The following is a 13,285-nucleotide window of genomic DNA, read 5'->3' as shown; positions in this document are numbered from 1 at the left end:
TTGGGACCCTATATTGAGCCCTCTTCCCATGCAACCCCAACCTTTCCCACGCTATATTGGATAGCTTTTGGGAGAAAGCTATCCAAGTTGGTCTCTCTCCCGCGCACGCATAAACAATATAACACACACACACACACGTGCGCATATTTATTTTTGCATCCCAAAGTAGAGGATATGCATTTGGAGTCTAGAGGATCTGTCCGGGCGGCCGTTGTGAACAGGCCCTAAAATGCAAGCTAAGGGCTATATAGAAGCCCAAGTGCTGCATAGAAGAGAACTTATGGAGTTTTGTCTCAGCAGGACGAAGATGGGAGGAGGCAAGGATGGATACGCGTACAAGGATTCGGGCACGAACGCGCAGGGCAACCACTACTGCGCCCGCGACCATGGGCCTTCCGCGCCCAACCAGAACGCCTACCACTACTCCAACCAGAACGGCTCCTACTACTACTCCAACCCCAACGGCTCCACCTACTACAACAGCGGCAAGGGCTACGCCGTTTACAACCCACCTTGTTCATCATCCGCCCCCACCTTCTTCATCTACTCCAACCCCAACGGCTCCACCTACTACAACAGCGGCAAGGGTACGCCGTTTACAACCCACCTTCTTCATCATCCGCCCCCACCAAGAAGTGATTGCAGCTGCCTAAGGTGAGTCCTCCCTCCTCCCCTGTTTTTGTGTCCTTGCAGGACATGGCCTTCCTTTTTGCTGCATTGCCTGTTGCGTTCATGTCTACCTATTTTTTGACATGCTCGGTTCTCTCTCCTCTCGCGTTCACGAATTCCCACCCTTTGTATGACCAATCAAGTCTGCAGGATATGGGTAGTCATGGGGCTTACCCCGTTTTTGGCCCCCCAACATCTATGTCGGTTGGTTCTAATGAGAAATGTTTCATGATTGTTGGATGGCTGTCATTTGCCCAACAAGTTGGGTAGGTTCTAACCGGTTGAGAAAGTGGATGGCTGCAGGTGAGAAGATGATGATTAGTGGGAGTCTTCTGAAGTTTTTGATACAGCTTGTTGATAGATCAGAAATGTAGCTTGGTCTTGGTTATAGGGATTGCTTCTTATGTGACAAAGTATGTATGGGTACATTGTAGTTGGCACTGACATTATCTCCTCAATGCAATGCTATGTCTTTGGTAATGCGACATGGTTCAGTGGTCACAATAGGTTTTGCAGTGCCCTATTTGTCTGATGCATTCTTATTGTGGTAATAAGACCAACACTCTTCACAAAACAAAAACAGTTCAGAGCAATAGGCCTTCTACACAAGTTCAGGAAGAGGACGAGGTAGAGGAGGCCGTGGACGCGGTCAAGGAGGTGGCTGAACAGGTAATCAGAATTATGGACAGCAGCAGCAGCAACAACAGTCCCAGAATACACAACAACAACAACAACAACACGCAGGTGGAAGAGGAAAATTCAGAGGCGGCAGGGGGAGTCAAAGAGGCCGTGGAAATTGGCAAAGGCAATATAATGATGCACGTGAATGCTATAATTGTGGTAAGCCTGGACATGTGCAGGCAGAATGTTATAAGAAGCAGGCTGACATGCAAAATGGGAAAGTGCAGCAAAACAACTATGCATCCTCAAGCAGAAATAATGAGGATAATGAAAGGTTGTTTGTTATGCAGCATGTCGTGAATGCCATGTGTGAAAATGTTGATGCAGCATAAAAAGATGATGTATGGTATGTGGATTTAGGTGCTTCGAACCACATGACAAGTCATGGGAAGTGGTTCAAGGAGATGAAAAACCCGAAAAGACCAGGTTTTGTGGAAATAGGGGATGACACTGCTCATCCAATTGCCCATGTTGGAGATGTGCCATTGTCTATGCAGGATGGCAAAGTGAAGTATCTTGCAGATGTACTTCACATTCCGAACATAATAAAAAATCTGGTTTCAGTTGGCCAGATGATTGAGCAGGGTTTGTAGGTTCGGTTTAACCCTAATGGTTGTTATGTTGAAGACTTTAAAGACAAGTGCAGGTTGGTTGCAAAAGGCAACAGAGTGGGCAGAATGTTTACGTTGAATGTAGACATGCCTAAAATGAGTGCTGCGATGTTTAAATATGGTTCAGGGATTGTTGCAGACACGGACATTTGGCATAAAAGAATTGGACATGTGAATGTGCAGAGAATGAAGTCTATGCAGACTAAAGGAATTGTGACAGGGCTGCCAAAATTTAAAGTGGAAGGTATGCAGAGAGTATGTGAAGCATGCCAATTTGGGAAGCAAACAAAGCATGTGTTTCCACGTAACAGATATGTGAGCACAAATGCACTAGATGTTGTGCATTCAGATGTATGGGGTCCTACGAAGACCATGTCTATGGGAGGCTGCAGGTATTATGTGACTTTCATTGATGACCACACAAGAAAAGTGTGGGTATATTTCATGAAGGAGAAGAGTGAGGTGTTCACTCACTTTCAGAATTTTTGTTTTGTGAAGAGTGTTGGTCTTATTACCACAAAGCATGGCTGTCTTTTTTTTTGTTTCAACTTCTACCCAATCCTCTCCACCCGGATCAAAAGGAAACTCTTGAGAAGGGTCAAGAGTAGGCTCTTCTATCACCTCATTTGCACAATCTTGAAATTCAACCTGATCCACATAATCCGATGGTACCTCTTCATCTTCAACCACCTCAAAGATCATGTTAGCTCTCACCTCCTTTGCATTGCAAACCTTTTCATACTCAGGACTCCATTTCTCTTTGCAAAGGAAGCAAACACCTTTCTTCCTCTTCTTCTTCATCTCCGCTTGTGACAATTGCTTTAACACTTTGCCTTGAAGGGAAGAAGATTTGGCATCACTCTTGAGAGGTGGTTTGTCCATAGAAACACTCCATTTCACATTTCTTGGCTGTCCATACACACTAGGATATCATTGTATGGGAGTAGAAGTTGGAGTGAAGCTTGCACGAGGTACATAAGGTGTTGAAGAGGTAGAAGTTGGCCATTTTACTACATTTGGACTGAAAGTAGATGGCTTAGTTTCTCCCACATTCCATCTATTTGCAACATTCCCCTTATACTTAGATTCAAAGACCTCCGCATAATACATGGTCTCTTGCAAAGTTTGAGGTCTTTGAGCCTTCACATCAACTCCAAGTGAGGACTGCAATCCATGTATGTACTTCACCATTTTGGTGTATTCATTCATTCCTCCAACAAACATGGAAAGCTTCCTAAATTGGTTTCTATATTCCTTGACTGAACTTCCCTTTTGCTCCAAGTCATACCATTGTCCCACCAATTGAGCCCGTTCCAATGGAGATGTGAAGTTTTGAAACATGGCATCTTTAAATGCTTCCCAAGTGTCAAAATGCAAACCTTCATGTTGAGTAAACCGCCACCATGAATGGGCATAATCTTCCAAATGAAGCACGAAAAATTGTACTTTGTCTTCTTTCTCACTGGGGTACAATGCAAAGAACGTCTCCATCTTACTAGTCCATTCTTCCAATTCCTCCGTGAACTTGGGAAGTGTAATCTTGTCTTTCATGTAAGATTCCTCCCTCTAGCTTTTGAGGTGTAAAGATGTAAGAACCTCCCCTTCTGTTCTTGTAATTATTCCCCTCTCTGAAATAGAAGAAAGATCTTGTTTTACCCTGTTTTGGCCTAGAGAGAGATAATCCAAAATTGAGATATAAAAATCCTCCTAGTGTCTAAAATGGATTCCCCTGAAATAGAAGTTAAAAATGAACCTTCCAATGTGCATTAGGAATTAATTGAAAATGGTATAAGGGACCTTAGTCTAAGGGTCTACATTTTCAAAAATTTTTAGATTATGGTTTAACTAAGGTTCTAATGGGCCAATTGGATTAATCCAAGTGTTAGGATGAGATAAATCCAAAGAATAAAAGAAAATACCCAAAATTGAGTAAATGCTCACATAAGATGAAGAGTTGACTGAGTACAAGTTTTATTAGTTAAAAATTATGAGATATTACAAGGGACTCTTGAGGTAGGCGCATCTTTCACATGTGTGGAAGGATTTTTAATTTAAAAAAATTATGATATTTTTATCTCTCCTCTCTCCTGGATCAAACCAAATAAAAAAGCGAGCCAAACTGGTCCAAATCTTGTCCAAATTGAGTCAAACTGAACCAAGAAAATTCTAGAACCCAATTGGACTTGTTTAGTTTCCTCCCTCACCTATAAATAGACCCTCATTCATTTATAATTTAATATTGGAGCTATACCATGCTAATATTATATTAAAATAGTCATATTTTCTATTATCCCTTAAATTTTCCTCTCTTGGGAGCTTGGAGCTCTCTCTCTCTACAACAACTCTTGGAGTTGCTCTTCTCCTCTTGATGGACCAATTGATTGGTCGGGGGCTTCACTACAATTAAAGAACCAAGCTAAAATTGGAGGTAAAATTAAATTTATGGTTTTTTTAATAACTTTCTTCTTCTCAATCCCTCTCAAGCTTGAGAAGCTTTCAAAATGATTGTTTTAATTCAAATCAAGCTTTTCCTTAAAGTCTTAATGCTTAATTAAGAGAAAGTTAATCTTTATGCTTATTTGTAATGCTTTCTTTAAGTAAATCTCTCTCTCTAAAAGAATAGCCATCTCTATGGCTAAATCCCTTGAAAAAGGATGCTTCTCAATGATAGTCTCTTAATTCAAAGCTAAACTCTTGTATTTTTATGATTTTGTGTTAACAAAATAATGGTTAGATTATTTATAAGTAGTTAAAAACTACTTTGATTGATTCTAAATGAGAAATAGATTATCCTATCAATTTGGGAAAAGAGAAATAATGGAATTAGCTTAATCTAGTGGGATAATCATAGTTATGTTTAATTTTATGGTTAAAATTATGATTTAAATTCATAGTTTGATTTTAAGCATAAAAGAGGAACTAATATCATATTTTCGTTACAAGCTTTTATTCTTTAGGAAAAATTTGAGAATTATCAATAATAGTAGCAGCGAAGCTATAGTAAAATTTTTAGAAAATAATACATATCTTATTTTTATGCATAATGCTAAAAGAGGACTTCCTACCATATTCTAGGATTCGACATCCTATGCAAAAAGAATGATTTTCAACATATTCATGAGAAATAATTTTTTTATAATTATGTACAATTAATTGATTATGAGAAAAGAGTAAATTTTGGTAAATTTATTTTTATACAAAAAGAGAAATTCCCATGATATTTGAGATCCAAGTAATTAAATGGTAAAAGAGGAATTTTTTGTAAATTTATTTTTATACAAAAAGAGGAATTCCCATGATATTTGAGATCCAAGTAATTAAATGGTAAAAGATGAATTTTTGGTAAAGGCCCTGTACCCAACTCCCTAGGCAACTTAACTAGCTTCAAAATAATTACCCTTATCACAATAACTACCTTAGTGGAAGCCTTCTAGACTCCTCTTATTTCAACTAATTGAGTTTCTTTGATGTTTCCAACAATAAACTAAGTGGTTCTATTCCTCCATCCCTCTCCCACTTTGATAAGACCTCATTTTATTAGAACAATCTTCTACGTGGCCAATCTCTCGATGCAACATGCTCACTTAATAAACCAAAGCATAGCAAGTCTAGCCTAGGGTTTAAAATAGGAAAATTGTGGTTTATATCATAGTGGCCTTATTGTACTAGGTAAGCTATTATATATGAAAGAAAGAAAGACCAAAACAATATTGTGAAGCACTCTCCTTAAAGTGATAAAGGTAGTAGAAAATGAGTAGAAAATCCAATTTGAAGCTTGCAAGAAAAAGCTTTGAGGGCATAAAAATTAAGGACACAAGCCCTATGGCTAAATCTAAGAATAAATTATTCACATAAGAGGTATCTTGTCACAACACTGATGAAAAAGGAAATCTTGAATTTATTGAGGTTGAGAATAGAAGGTTTGAGTTATAAAACCCTCTTTTGCTGAGATTTTGGGACAGTGAATCTTGGGAATTTCTTATAAAGAAATCTTGGAAGGAGGGTTAGCAGTGGTCATCAAGTGACTTAGGCTCATAAATCATTGTAAGTTAATGTACACAAAATTGAGGACTATTTTTCATTTCATGTCCATGATGCCACAATCAATAGTTTTGTCAGTATGATTAACTTAGTCATGTTGGGGGTGGTAACTCCTCAAGAATGTATGATACCATGAAAATTAGTGCCAACTAATTGATAGCATATATGTTTGGGGTGGTCATTCCTCTACAATATTGATAACAATATATGATATCATGAAAGTGGGTATCAACTAATTGATAGTATCTATGTTGGGGTTGTAATTCCCCCATAGTGTATGAGATCATGAAAGTTGGTATCAACTAAGTGATAGTATCTATGTTGGGGTTTTAATTCCCTCACAATATAGATAACTTGTGATAGTATCTATGTTGGGGGTTGTAATTCCCCCACAATATAGATAGCTTGTGCTGAAAATGTGAATTAAATAAAGTCAAAAGGCTTGGGATAATCCACCAAGCTCTCAAATGTACATGATATAAGGACTTTTGATGAGTGATTTCACGACTACTTATTAAGACTTTTATCGTAATCAATAACATCATCTATGTTTATTATAACTAGCGCGGTGAGCTACATAGCGGAGAGAGAGAGAGAGAGAGAGAGAGAGAGAGAGTCAAAAGGCTTGGGATAATCCACCAAGCTCTCAAATGTACATGATATAAGGACTTTTGATGAGTGATTGCACGACTACTCAAGACTTTTATTGTAATCAATAACATCATCTATGTTTATTATAACTAGAGGTGAGCTAGATAACGAAGACATGGAGAGAGAGAGAGAGAGAGAGAGAGAGAGAGAGAGAGAGAGAGAGAGAGAGAGAGAGAGAGAGAGAGAGAGAGAGAGAGAGAGAGAGAGAGCTAAAAGCTGATGAATGAGTGAGAAGTGTCTAAGATGCTAAGTTTGGAGATGAGAGAAATAGAGAGAGGAAATTCATATGACATGTGGATAGGCTAGAGAAAAGGATAAATTTTTTGGATGCCTCTTGGATATTTGGCATGAAAAACTTGCATTAATTGCTCTCTTTTCTCTTGATTTGAGACTCTTTCATACATGACGTAGGAGTATTTTGCATACTGGAGAAAAATATCCAATGGGATATGTTCATAAGAAGCGTTGTAATTTTTTCGTAATCTTTGATTGTTGCATGAATGTGCTCATCATTCTTTCACTATGGATCATTGTAGGTGAAAAAAATGCATTTTGGAAACTATGAAAGCCATTGGGAGATCAAAACATCCAAGCATTTTACCTTTATTGACACCTTCTATAGGAAAGAAGAGAAGCTCTTGATCTATGGCTATATGCCAAATGGAAGCTTGTGTAGTGCTTGTAACGGTGAATTTCTTTCAAATATGTGTGAGATTATTTTCATGAACCAAGCATAAGTGTAACCAACAATTAAAAAAATTTAGGATTATGTATTTGTATACATGTATTCATGTAAGTGTAAATGTGTACCCATGTGTAGATGCATGCATGTATATATATATATATATATATATATATATATATATACATATATATATATATATATATATATATATGTATATATATATATATATATATATATATATATATATATACATGCATGCACACATGCACGTGTACACACACCCACACACACACATGCATTCATGCACAAATACATGCATACCTTACATATGAATCAAGTGTGTGCATTCACACCCATATGAGATGATGTTAAGAAGGGTTTGTGCATGTGTGGTACATATAGGTTATAAAAACAAGATCATGTCAAGAAGGGTTTGTGCATGTGTGGTACATATAGGTTATAAAAACAAGATCATGTCAAGAAGGGTTTGTGCATGTGTGGTACATATAGGTTAAAAGAACAAAAATATTCTCAACCAAATCTTTTGATATTTAGATAATTTTGGTGAAATTACCAACAACTCTACCAAATTCTAGCACGAAAAGAAATGGAATTGTGGAAATGGCCCTATTTTGAGTGTGTGGAACTTCAAGTGTCTTGTTTTTAGTTTAGGCCTTTAAGTTTTGTTGATATCTCATGGTATCTCAAAGCTCTCAAGCCACAATTGTGCACTTTGTTGACATTAGTGTTCTCTTGTAACATTCATTTATAGCCCTTCTCCCTACAAGGAGTGGTGTGTGTGTGGTATTTTATCAACTTGAGCGTTTATCATAAAGCTCTTAAGACGAATTGGTGTATTTTGTTAGCATCAAAGTATTGGTGTGTGTACTATATTATATTAACAATTGTGGGGTGTGCATCTCTAGAGAAAAAGAAATCATGAGACTTTGGTTAGCCAAGGTTGATTGGTACATCGTGTAGAGGCAAGGAAAAATGTGACATTTGTCATCCCTATTTTTCAAGCAATTTTCCTTGTTAAAAAAGGCTAAAGAAAAACTTGCCTATCAAAGACATGCCTTGGTCATAAATTTCCATGTCATTTATATAAATAAATATATACTTTTATAATAGAGAAATGGGGGATCTATAAATGGGGAGAAGGTGTCACATCAATGAGGGGAGGTGAAAATACAAGGTGGAAAAATTCAAAATCCATGTGGATGACGAAGTTGAAATTACAAGGGGGAAAAATGCACATGGATGAAGGGTCGATGAAGGGAAAGGTAAATATGAAGTGCTCAAGAAGAGGCAAACACATTGAGCAATCGCTCAATATCTCTCTCTCTCTCTCTCTCTCTCTCTCTCTCTCTCTCTCTTTGTAATAGAAGATATATTACCAAAAAATACTTTACAAATGGCCACATGGCTACCAAGTGATGTAGTAGCTTTCCCTCACTAATTACTCCAAACCACAGGTGTAGCTTAGAGTACCCTCATCTAATATATAGCTGTGTCATTCTCCACCAAATGAGCTAACCGCCGCAAGGAAGAGACTTGCTACAATAGTATCCCTTTTATACAACCTGTGTGAGTTGTAATTCCAACTTTTGCATCAAATATGAAGGCATTCCTAGTAAACCAGATATGCCACAAACTTGTCCACCTAAAAAAATGAAAGAAGACTGAATGTTTTGGGTTATCAAGCCCATTCAAAATCTTGCCCAAAATCCTATCTTTAACCTTTATAAGCCTATCTGTGAATGGACTCTATACATGAGAAATGAAATCCCAAACCTTCTTTGCCACTGGACATGAAATGAAAAGATATAGACATGTTTCCAAGCATGTGGTAAAAAACACACAATTACCAGAAGCAATCTGTCGCTTTCGCAAAACTGGTCCCCTAATGGTAGACCTCCAACTAGCATGCACCATAGGAACACATTCCCTTGATATGGAACTTAGACCACCAGTCCTATAAAATTACTTCCTTCCACCAAGCCCTACTTTTTTGGATGTTCCATACCCTATTAGCCTTCTCCGTGATCTAGCGCTTATCTTCCGCCATCATATGGTGAACTTGATTTGTTATACACTGGACAATGTCCTGAGGCTTTTGAAATACCTAATCCTTCAACTGAGGAATATCACCAAATGGTGTAAGTCCTTCCCTCACCTTCTCCCATAACTATACATATCCACGTGGAACCCAAAAATATTGATGGATTTTTCAAAAACATAATAAGCGACCTCTTCGTGGCAACAAAGCATCAATAATTCTCACTAGTCACAAACTAGCCATTCTATTGAATTTTGGCCGCTCAACAAATTTGTCAAGCCACTCTAGAAGTCGTAAAATAGCCAACACCTCACCTGCCACCATAGACTTCAACTACAAGGCTTCCATTTCGTGTGTGCCAATACCTCCTTCCATGAGATCATTAAATGAGAAAGCAGAGGTGAAGCCACCACTCGAACCTGTTGGGAACCATTCACTACATCCCAACATGTACCATCAATCCTGGTATTACTATCCATAAGTGCGATCTCCTCTATGAGGGCCTTAGCCACCACTTAAACCTATTGGGGAACCATTCACTACATCTCCACCATGTACCATCAATCCTCGTATTACCATGCACAAGTGGGACCTCCTCTATGAGGGCCTTAGCCATTACCACCCATGGCTCTTGAGATACACACATATCTTACAATAAAGGCCATCTCGTATAGTGACCATATGTAATTTGACATCTAATAAGGTTGCTCCTCCACTCCTCTTCGGAGTAGTAACATGTTCCCAAGAAATCCACGTGTTCCTTGGCTTATTTCCTACTCTTTTTCATAGCATAAATCTAATTGGCTATTGTATCTGATGCAAAGCTTTGCCTGTCTATGGCAATAAAGGCAAGAAAAAAGATATCATGCTAATAATAATGGATTGTGCCACTTTGAGCCAAAAATGCATAGGCCAACCTTGAGATTTCCAATACACAAACTTATCATTTATCCTTGCAAAACTCCATGCCAAGAAAGCATGTGAATCAATATCAACCTAAGTGGCGTGTGATGCATCCCCTTTATATGACCTGTCCATTCCATCCCAAACCAAGTAGACCTCTCTCAGTACAACTTATCAAAGCAAATTTTTGCATGTTAATGTATAACCCTAAAGCAAGACCAAAAGTATCCCAAAACAGCCATAGCCTTCTGAATATTATTTCTTTGAGCCTTAAGGAACATGAAAGAATCATCTGCCAATGCCTGGCCGACCATCTACTCTCTGCTTTAGAAGAGTAGCCCTACAACTTCACCATCCTCCACCAACTTATCCAGTCGAGATAATATTGGATGTGTAATAATTGCAAACAAGAGAGGGTTAAGTGGGCATCCTTATTTGACCGATCTCATCAAATGAATGGGCTTAGTCACCCCACCATGAATCATAAGCCTAGCCACTGCATGTTGGCTAATAGTATAAATCAAAGAAGACATGCGAGGGACAAATCCCATAGCGTGCATAAGCTGTGAAAGAAAAGACCAAGTAACATGATCATAAGCCTTTTCAATATCCAGTTGAATCATAACCACTTCTTGCCTCGAAGCCCTTGCAGAATCAATTCCAATTTGTACATTCAATATATTATGCAAAATATGCCAACCTTTAAAAATCCATATTTCCTTACATGAATCAAAGTAGGAAGAAATTGTTGCAACCTGTTGGCTAAGACCTTTGCAAATATCTTATACATGGCCCCCATTAATGTGATTGGTCTCCATTGACGTAGATTAACTGGGGATGGAACTTTAGGCAATAAACATACAAGCCCAATCTTCCAACTTGTAGGCATGATACCTATATTCCACACCTCCCAAAAAATAGAAGCAAGAGGGACCTTTGTGAAAAGCTCATTGGGGAGCCCATCCCATCTTCGAATTTTTCCTTTAGGAAAATACTTCAACACATCTTCCACCTCATCCGCTAAAATATCTCTATCCAATTCATTTGTAGAAACATTTGATACACCTGGTGACGAACTAAGACTCTAGCCGCAATGACATCAAGAGACATGACCTCTTGTGGACCCAAAATATGGCAATAAAAGTCCATACACACATCTAGAACATAAGTAGGATCAGTAATCAATACTCCTTGCCTATCTTGCAGCCTGACAATATTCTCACGTGCATGCTTTTGCTGCAAACGAGTAAAGAACGTATATGACTGACAATTAGAATCCATTAGGGCATCCATTTGAGCCATAACCTTATATCTCACATATTGATTCTTGTGTGATGCTAAAACCTGATGAGATAACCAATCAATAGCTATCTCAATGTCAAGAAAGGTGAGCCCTCCCTCCTCCCTTTTTTTTGTGTCCTTGCAAGACATGGCCTTCCTTTTTGCTGCATTTCCTGTTGCGTTCATGTCTACCTACTTTTTGACATGCTGGGTTTTCTCTCCTCTTGCGTTCATGCATTCCCACCCTTTGTATGACCAAGCATGTCTACAGGATATGGATAGTCATAGGGATCACCCTCTTTTTGGTGTTTCTGGAACCCCCCCCATCTATGTTGGTTGGTTCTAATGAGAAATGTTGCATGATTGTTGGATCGCTGTTCAATAAGAATTTTCCTAACAAGTTGGGTAGGTTCTAACCAATTGAGAAAGTGGATACCTACAGGTGAGAAGATGATGATTAGTGGGAGTCTTTTAAAGTTTTTGATACAGCTTGCTAATAGGGCAAACATGTATTAGAAATGTAGCTTGGTCTTGGTTAAAGGGATTGCAGAACCATCCTCTTGAACCACATGTTTTGAAAATCAACCAACAACGATTCTAGGTTTCACAACTTCTCCCTAAAATATGATGCATTATGAATCCCATACTTGCAAGCATGCTTTTGAATATTGAACATACAACACTCCCAAGCTGACACCCCAATAGAGATAAGCATGCTTTTGAATATTGAACATACAACACTCCCAAGCTGACACCCCAATAGAGATTAGATGGCCTCGAAAGTTTTGTAACACCTGCAACATAAATTGATGGGAAACAGTATGCTCTAAGAAATTCTGGTTAACCTTAAGAGGAGCCTTTCCCAATAATGGCCTATAAGCATCCACAGAATGGCTATGCATCTCTCTCTCTCTCTCTCTCTCTCTCTCTCTCTCTCTCTCTCTCTCTCTCTCTCTCTCAACAAAAATGGACTAACCCTTCCACCACTCGAATGTGGCAGAAGTGGTTAGTTCATATGGAGTTGATATTCAACACGTATTGTGTTTGAATTTCACTTCCCGTCTCGGATAGATCATTTTGGTATCTTGTAGCAATTGTTCCACGATGTTAAAATTCTCTCTCTCTCTCTCTCTCTCTCTCTCTCTCTCTCTCTCTCTCTCTCTCTCTCTATCAATGGAAATTTTATTTCCTGCCCCCCTCTCTCTTTCTTCGACATGCACACGCAGGTTGTTAAAATATGGTGCCCGTCATGTGATGTGTGGGGCACATGTATGTGGGAGTAAGGTAGAAGCAGCGTAGGATGTTATGAAATTAGAATGGATGCAAGATAAGGTTATTTGGGATGTGAATGGATAAATGTAAAAGATGGTCAATGGTCAAATTAGGCACATGGAAGTTGCAAGGGTGCATAAGGCATGTGAGCATTTATGAACACATGGATGGCACAAGTGTGCATAGAACATGTGGATGAGACCTCTGGATGTATCAAGGTCATTCTCATCATGAGTATATGATTAGCCTTGATTCATGTCTTGATTATCTTTATTAGTGTTAATAATATGCTCTAACTATGTCTTTTTCCATCTTCCATCCACCATAGCTCTCACTTCTCATGTTTATGCGCCCAATAATCTCATCAAATTCACATCTTTCAACATGGTATCACAGAAAATGCACCATATCTCATCCCTAGACATCCCAATT

General features: G+C 38.4%; 1 long non-coding RNA gene across 2 annotated transcripts; it reads left to right on the top strand.

Annotated features, from left to right (window-relative positions):
- Nucleotides 1–294: 294 nt before the first annotated feature.
- Nucleotides 295–1,173, top strand: LOC147640860 (uncharacterized). Of its 2 annotated transcripts, none has more exons than XR_015267477.1 (3): nt 295–512; nt 608–654; nt 973–1,173. It is a non-coding gene; the product is annotated as an uncharacterized LOC147640860 (long non-coding RNA). The 2 variants fall into 2 exon arrangements; XR_015267478.1 differs by having other exon boundaries at nt 608–655; nt 970–1,173.
- Nucleotides 1,174–13,285: the final 12,112 nt, after the last annotated feature.

The sequence above is a fragment of the Cibotium barometz genome, chromosome 2 (assembly GCF_041138505.1).
Source record: "Cibotium barometz isolate CiBa-2024 chromosome 2, ASM4113850v1, whole genome shotgun sequence".
Taxonomy (NCBI): domain Eukaryota; kingdom Viridiplantae; phylum Streptophyta; class Polypodiopsida; order Cyatheales; family Cibotiaceae; genus Cibotium; species Cibotium barometz.
Note: the sequence above shows the minus strand (reverse complement) of the source record. Positions and strands in the feature narration are given on the sequence as shown.